Source organism: Pundamilia nyererei, unplaced genomic scaffold (assembly GCF_000239375.1).
Source record: "Pundamilia nyererei isolate P.nyererei 1_Seehausen unplaced genomic scaffold, PunNye1.0 scaffold00022, whole genome shotgun sequence".
Classification (NCBI taxonomy): Eukaryota; Metazoa; Chordata; class Actinopteri; order Cichliformes; family Cichlidae; genus Pundamilia; species Pundamilia nyererei.
Genome location: NW_005187423.1, coordinates 447,824 through 456,482, shown reverse-complemented (window position 1 = coordinate 456,482; position 8,659 = coordinate 447,824). Strand labels below are relative to the sequence as shown.

The 8,659-nt window shown below is 38.9% G+C and overlaps 1 protein-coding gene across 4 annotated transcripts in view; it reads right to left on the bottom strand.

The window, feature by feature from the left end:
* Nucleotides 1-2,169, bottom strand: part of LOC102208477 (N-acyl-aromatic-L-amino acid amidohydrolase (carboxylate-forming) B-like) — a 7,206-nt gene extending 5,037 nt beyond the window's left edge. The window contains exons 1-3 of one of the 4 annotated variants that reach the window (XM_005726806.1): nucleotides 2,086-2,169; nucleotides 1,500-1,702; nucleotides 1,325-1,426 (exon numbers count right to left, since the gene is read on the bottom strand). The gene's annotated coding sequence lies outside the window, so the exon portion shown is untranslated. The remainder of the gene's footprint in view (nucleotides 1-1,324; nucleotides 1,427-1,499; nucleotides 1,703-2,085) is intronic. The other 3 variants (XM_005726805.1, XM_005726807.1, XM_005726808.1) reach the window with 3 other exon arrangements.
* Nucleotides 2,170-8,659: the final 6,490 nt, after the last annotated feature.

The window sequence follows — 8,659 nt, the reverse complement described above, 5'->3', positions numbered from 1 at the left end:
GCGCGCACACACACACACACACACACACACACACACACACACACCACCCTCCAGGAGATCAGAGTCAGAAAGTCCAACAAATCTAACTCATTTATGATTGTATACAAAATACACTTCTCATAAAATTAGGGCAAACACTTAATTCTTACAGTGTAAAACAAACTTCAGGAATATGCATCTGCCCCTTTAAGAAGAATGAACCACCATGAATCCAGTTTTACTGCTTTGGGGGGGAAAGCAGACAATAGGTGCACTGGAGAGGCAACTCTCCAAAAGACAGTTTTCCAATTGATGGCTCTCTCCTTTACCATTTATAGGTAAATCAGTTTATAATAATAAAAAAAATAAAATATTTAGCAGCATAAGTGATAAATAGGTGACAACACTCAGTTCATAGGAAACTACAGTTTTACTTCCCTTGCTCTGGCTTGTTTAAGAGAACAGAAGTTGGGACACTGAACCATTTATAAATCTTCCCTGAGGCAGTTTGTTGTTTATACTTTGGTCACCTTTTAAGCTAACAGGCCTTACCACCTTTGTTTCCTTTTCACCAGGAATACTATTTTAAGAGTTCAGAAGTACAAATAGAGCTGATGAAACAAATCTTGCTATCGAGAAACCTGAAATAAACACTCTGTCAACCAGAAAGGTTTTAGGCGGCGGTCCTTTGAAACCACCTTTCCTAACACTGCTCACTCGTCCAATGTCCACACTGGGAACCACAAGGGATCCCACATCTGCTGATAGAGGCCCCATTTTATTGAGGGAAAGTCAGATACTGCCCTCAGATGAACCCTTTTATAACTTTGTGTTCAACTGTACATTAAAATATTAAATACATACCTTGCATTTCAATTCTTATCAAAAATAAATATTAAAAGTGACTATTTCACATCATTATCTATATTAGTTTTAGAGATCCTGGCATCTGTTGCTATAGTAAGTGGGGATATAGCACAAGGCCACACCTACTCTCTATAATATATATGCCATCTCAATGCTGCAGTGTCATTATACTCATTATACTCCAGGTTTTGGATCATAGATATGATCCCAGCTGAAGAACTGGATCTGCTATTTACAATGTAAGTGATGGCAGAAATATAAATAGGAGCACACTGTGCTGTCATACAATCATATTACAATGTGACTGTAAGCACTAGTAAGTGCATAGTTACATCTACTACAACAGCAGCAGCAGTAAATGAGAAAAATAAAGTAGTAAAATCTGAGAAACTGGTTTTTAAGACTTTGGCAGCTTGCTTCTGTCAATACAGCCAATAAAATAAGCATAAAACTACATTAAATTGACTCCACGTCTTACCTTTCACGTCAAAATTCAGCCTTGTTTAGCATTCACTGGATTCATCAACCTTTGAACCCAGAGGGGAAGTTGTGTCGGGGCAGAAGTGTGCTATTTCATAACCTAAAAAAAAACACTTTTCAGCCCACAGCAGCTGCTTAGCTATTCACAATTCACACAGTACAAACCAACCCACATGCAAGTACAGACTGCTTCGATTGACTGCGCCCGCCTTCAAGCTTCCTTATGTTTGTACCTTCTTACAGCTGCCCTCCTCTATCTGTTTCTTCAGCTCAAATTTCATTTTTGTGATGTAACAGGAAGTCACTCTGTTGTTTTCTGCTAAACCAGCAGGAGCCGCTCTCATTGCTCTTTGGCCTGTGGTGCAACTTTGAGGTGCTGCAACAACAACAAGTAAATGGCACATAAGATGTTTCACTTCAGAGGAACCCAAACCTCGGCAGATGCTTTATTGCAGCTGTATCAAAACACTCCAAGTATTTCCACCACCACTGCTAACTATAAATATATATATATATATATCTGATAATTTATTAGTAAACAAACAGTAAAAGCATGGGTGCTTTTGGGAAAAAGTTTGCTTAATTTTTTAGTTTATTGCCTAAAGAAAGGTGAAGCAGTCTAAAGTGATATAGGTAGGATTTAATTACAGTAGTTTTCTAGCAGCAGCAGTTCTTGGACATCTATTTCATCAATATCATACGAATCATTCAAATGAATGAATCTAGTTGATGAATCTGTAGTCTAAAAATGTTAATTACCTCACAACTTTGCAATCTTTCTTCTCCATACCACCGTCCGTTTTCTCACACCCTGCAACCCTCGAAAGAAGACCTAAGCTCCATTTAGACATGTAATCCTCTTTGATCTGTCGCTTGATGATAAGCTGCTTCCTCTCACTCGTTCACTCTGTTGCTCTCTCTTTCTCGTTCTCCGCCTCTGTCTGTCAGTTCAATTCAATTCACTTGATTTTATCTTTTGCTTTTACCCCGCAGGCTTTGCTGGCTAATGGTGCTCTGATTTCCTGTATTTATGAAGATATTTCTTCCTTTTTTCCTTGTTTTTATGTTGTTGGTTGTTTTTGGTTGTATGAATGTGTGCTTTCTTTTTTAATTTTTATATCTATTTGTCAGGAAGTAGCTCACAAAGTGGCTCCATTGAATAGTGGTTTACTCATTTTTCTTTTTCTTTTTTTTTCTAATATTGTGGCTCAAGAGTTGGGAGTTCGCCTTGTAATCGGAAGGTTGACGGTTCGAGCCCCGGCTTGGACAGTCTCGGTCGTTGTGTCCTTGGGCAAGACGCTTCACCCGTTACCTACTGGTGGTGGTCAGAGGGCCCAGTGTCCGGCAGCCTCGCCTCTGTCAGTGCGCCCCAGGGTGGTTGTGGCTATATGTAGCTTGCCATCACCAGTGGGTGGATGACAGGTTGTGTAAAGCGCTTTGGGGTCCTTAGGGACTAGAAAAGCGCTATACAAATACATATATGTATACAAATACATTTAATAAGTGAAAGATCCCTGGTTTGATTCCAGGAGCAGACACAAGTCTCTTTGGGTCAGGAAGGGCATCTGGAAAACAAATAAATAAATAAATAAATAAAATAAAATATGCAGAACTACCTGTCTTGTTGAGAAGAAAACGGCTGAAAGAAGATCTATATGTCTGAATTAGACACACCATATTAAGGTATGTTCTGTGGTAAAACTGTGTATCACACTGAACACAGAATACAATAAATAAAAACTTCCAGTTGGATGTATTCATTCTTTCTTGGGGTTTTAAACACTAAATTAAGCCCCAGTGTCAGACTCTCAACACTGGGCTGAAAGCCTGCTCTTGACTCCTGTGAAATCTGGCAAACACAGCCTGTACTTTGGTGTCTGCAACTGTCCCATCACATGACATTTTGTGGAGACGCAAACTAAAACTAAAGCTGGAGAGTCACGCTACATGTAGATGAGCAAATGCAAGTCAATATGGGAGTGATCTAAACATGGCTGGAAGTGTTGCCAGAAGTACAAAATGTATATTTAAATCAGCTAAGTGAATAAATAGTAATGTTGCTCTTGTTGCTACCAATGAGGCCTTGCCCTTTAGGACCCTGTGTATGGTGCAGGTCCTTTGAGCTCTAGCCTCTGTGAAGTGCATGCTGACAATGCTTCAACAATAATAAACCAGGCATTGTGTAGATATGCATAGATATTAAAGCAAAAGCTTTTCAAATGTTGTACAGTGTGTTTGCTGTTTTAAAGTAAAGGAGATATAGGCCAAATTAATGCTGTGTCAGTGTCTCTGAAAAAGGAGACACTTCAGATTTGGTCCAAAGGGCAAAAGTTAATCTCTGATGAATGAGGTCAGAATAAAAATTAACAATATTACTTTCCAAGAACACTAAAAGTTTTTTCTCTTAACTTAAAGTAAATAATTAAACTCTCTTCTAAACTAGGGTATTTTCAACAACAAACATGGGTAACATTGTTCACAGTGACAAAAAACTAGGCTGGAATAGTGTGGTTTGGAAAAAAATAAAGATAAAAAACAAAACAAAAAACAAACACGAACGACTGAGCAATATTCATCCATTAATTAACAGAGTCAAACACAGATCTTGGGTTCACCCTCTCACACCGCATTACCATACTCAGTCACCTTTGTAGTTACCTAACTTATATAACAGATGTTTTAAATCTTTTTTAACATACTGCGGTGCTAAATGAGGCCTTTACGTTGGCCTGTCAGTAGCTTACACGCGCTACGTTGCTGAATCTTTCAGTTACTAGTTTCGCGGTGGTGGAGTACACTGAGGCCTAACAAAAGGACCAGACCATCATGTGTGACAGCAGGGGGGTGGTATTTATTTCACCTCTGGCTGTTAAATGTTTTGATTTGTGAGTATAATGTTGTGTCTCACTTAATTAGGTCAGTTTGTTCATACCTCGTTTTGACAGCTGTATTTTACCTCCAGGTCAGCTGGATACACTTATGCATTTCGAAATGCTTCCTTGACCTTGAGTAGTACATTCTTACTACTTACGGGCTCTTCTTTGCTCTTTTGTATTTCTGGCATGATTTTATGATTGAGGGAGGGCGAACTGAAACCATTTTTTAAATACTGAGCCTGTTCATAATATCAGCTAATATGAATATATAAAAATAAGAAAATCGTATTTTACGTTTTGGTTTTGACACAGTTACCTTTATACTGAAAAAAATAAATAAATGATAGCTTACTGTTGCTGCTAAATAACAAATGTAAAGTATCTAAATGGCACTCTGAGGATTCAGGCTAACCAGGCATACATTGTTAGTGTGCTATCCAGTTTCAAGCTGTCTAGCATGTGAGAAGCACATGCTTCTCTAACTTGTGCTTTTCAGATGTTATAAACAATACATGCGATATCCAACTATGACCTAATTTAGAAGAACACCATTCAAAATATCTTTAACTGAACAAAAAACGACTCCTCCTTTTTCCTTGCAACTGTCCTTTAGTCCTCCACATTGTCTCACTGACTCTGGCTAAATAAAATCATGAATAAACTATTAAAAAAGACAAGTGTATCCGGAGGACTCTTGAAATCTGTGTTTGTAAAATCCTGCTTTGTGCTCTGCCAGTGCTGCGTGTTGCATTATTCACTTGAGGTTGTCTAATGTTAATAACAAATCAGTTATTTGATGTGTTGCCACGCAGACATCAGCGTCACAATTCTAATGCCCAGTAAGTGTTTTGTTTTTCTCCTGCTGTGTATGACTGCAATTACCTCAAAAAGCGCCTCGAGCAGTCTTGCTTTTATGAGCTCTTCAGTGACGTGGGTTGTTTGATGTTTCCATATTCACTTGTTTTCAATATGTATTTATTGAAAGGCTGCACTCTGCTGGGTTTTATAATAGAGGCTGTGGGCCATTTTAAGCTGTGCACACTGTGAAAAGACCAAAAGAAGGTCAGAAAGTCTGTTTCCTCTCAGCAAGAACTCATTACCCAGAGGCCACCTCTTCTGGGCCACTCCCTCTTTAAAATGTCAGTGTTCGAAATTGTTGTAAACACGCCCTTACTCCCATACTAAAAAGGTCAGGAGCTTTTTAGTAACAGCTGATAGTATCATTAGCTGTAACCTAAACTTTCACCCTCTTTTTGCTTTGAATAATTCAGGCATCAGTTATTTAGTAGGGGGCGGCAGTGGGGGGGTATGGATGTGTCTTCTTGTCAAGTTTGATCAATGAAAAGCAAATCACGTCAGAATAGGCCGGAAGTCTGACCCTGTGAGAATGAGTAAACTTTTAGTACACAAAGGAAGTTTTTATTAACAAATGCAATGTTTGGGTTTAATAACAGTTTGACCTTAATCATTGCGATGTACCAAGGTAAAATTAAAACAATTGCTGTTTTAATCTACTGTCATGAAGAAGCTCAGAGACAGAAAATAGATCTTTTATAGAGGTGTTCATAAATTAGTCCTACATCCAAAAAAGATTGGATTTCACCTTAATCTGAAACAAGAAATACTCACAAAAATGAGTACACCCGTCACATTTTTGTAAATATTTTGTTGTATCTTTTCATGGGACAACATTAAAGATATGACACTTTAACACAATGTAAAGTAGTCAGTGTACAGCTTGTATAACAGTGTAAATTCACTGCCTCCTCTAAATAACTCAACATACAGCCATCATTGCCTAAACCGCTGGCAACCAAAGTGAGTACACTCCTAGGTGAAAACGTCCAATTTGTGCCCGATTAGCCATTTTTGATTCTAGTGTCATGTGACTCGTTAGTATTACAAGGTCTGAGGTGCAAATGGGGAGAAGGTGTGTTGTATTTGGTGTAATTGCTCTCACACTCTCTCATATTGGTCACTGGAAGTTTAACACAGCACATCATGGCAAAGAATTCTCAGAGGATCTGAAATTTTTTTTACTCTACATAAAGATGGTCTAGGCTTTAAGAAGATTGCCAACACCCTGAAACTGAGCTGCAGTACAGTAGTCAACACCATAACGCAGGTTAACAGGACAGGTTCCACTCAGAACAAACCTCACCATAGTTAATCAAAGAAGTTGAGTGCACATGCTCAGCGTCATATCCAGAGGTTGTCTTTTAAAAATAGATGTAGGGGTGCTGCAAGCATTGCTGAAAAGGTTGAAGGTGTGGAGGGTCGGCCTGTCAGTGCTCAGACATGCGCCACACTACATCAAACTGGTCTGCATGGCTGTCATCCTAAAAGGAAGCTTCTTCTAAAGATAATGCACAAGAAATCCTGCAAACAGTTTGCTGAAGAGAAGCAGACTAAGGACATGGATTACCTGTGGCCTGATGAGACCAGGGCAAACTTATTTGGTTCAGATGGTGTTATGGGTGTGTGGCAGGTGAGGAGTACAAAGACAAGCATTTCTTGTCTATAGTCAGGCATGGTAGAGGGATGCCATTGTTTGGGGCTGCATGATTGCTGCTGGCACTGGGGAGCTACAGTTAATTGAGGGAACCATGAATGCCAACATGTACGGTGACATACTGAAGCAGAGCACAACCCCCTCCCTTCAGAAACTGGGTCGCAGGACAGTATTCCAACATGATAACAACCTCAAACACACCTCTAAAAAGACCAGTGCCTTGCTAAATAAACTGAGGGTAAAGGTACTTGACTGGCCAAGCATGTCTCCAGACTTAAACCCTATTGAGCATCTGTCGGGCATCCTCAAATGGAAGGTGAAGGAGGGCAAGGTCTCTAACATCCACCGGCTCCATGATATCATCATGGAGGAGTGGAAGAGGATTCCAGTGGCACCCTGTGAAGCTCCAGTGAACTCAATTTCCAACAGATGTAAGGCAGTGTTGGAAAAATAATGGTTGCCACACAAAATGTTGACACTTTGGGCACAGTTTGGACATTTTCACCTAGGGGTGTACTCACTTTTGTAGCAGTTTAGACATTAATGGCTGTATGTTGAGTTATTTTGAGGTGACACGAAATTTACACTGTTATATAAGCTGTACACTGACTACTTTACATTGTGTCAAAGTGTCATATCTTCAAAGTTGCCCCATGAAAAGATATATCAAAATATTTACAATAATGTGAGGAGTGTACTCACTTTTGTGAGATACTGTATGTAGCACCCTAAAGAGACTATATTCGACACTTACTGGTTTTACTGAGCTTTATTCTCTACAAACAGATTCTGTACATGAACCACTAAGTCAGGCTAACCTATTGGGCTCTCACATTGGCTAAACCTCTTACATAATACAGACAAACCCATAAAATCCTGACACCACGAGCTTTGCTTTGGATGAAACAGTTATTAAGGATTTAACAGTATCACCCTCAGGCTGATTTAAAGCTTCAGACAGATCTAATGCTACAGCAACATTTTTTATGTTTTACAATGAAATTTATTTGATTTCTGCTGGAGTTATGACCAAAATTTTAGCAAAAAAAAGGGAAAAAAATATACTTGTTTTAACATTTATTGTCACGTTTGACCAAGAATACTCCAACATCTTTAAGCAGGTAAGCTTTCATCAACACAGTTCATCGAAATGCTGGATCTTCATGTTCCACCAGCGTCCACCAGCGATGCTCCACCAATAGAAAGAACTTTCAAAACCTGGATGCAGGATACCAAAAGGGTGTCAACATGATATCCAAAATATTTATTACATTTAAACCAAATGTACATAAGCAACATACAATACCATCAACCACAGATAATACAAATGCATTTCTAGGGACAAACAAAATTTGAAAAGTAAAAACAAACAAAAACTGTAAAATCTCAATCGTCATTTAAACCAGTGTGATTAGCAGTCTGTAATTTATGAATGTAGAACATTTCCTTGTCTTTCAGATTCATTGTCTGCCACTTTTTCCATATGAAATTAGGAATGTGATAAATTCCAAAGGCTTGTAATGTGGATGTGATGGTACTGCGGAAGTGCAAGTAGCCAATAACAGTTATACCAAATAGCAACCCAGTTATTTATTAAATTAGTTGTTTATTTGCCTTTGAATTATGTGATTTAGCTTAAAGAGGTCCATGACTTCAACCAAAAACAATGTGTGTTTCTAATAACAGACACAGACAGAACAGAATAAAGTATCAATTTCTCATTAAAAATCTGTGTGCTTGTTTAATTGTGCAGACTAAAATGTGAAAACTACGATCAGAGAGTTTATATGTTTGTTTGATTTGTTGAACGATGGCAGACGCATGTGGAGAACTCTCTCTGCCTCACCGGTCACATGTCCTTTGAGCACGTCGCGCGTCTGTGGCGCATCTTTGTAGAGACCTCTGGCAGCAGCAGACTGAGCGAAACAGATCGGATCGAGCACAC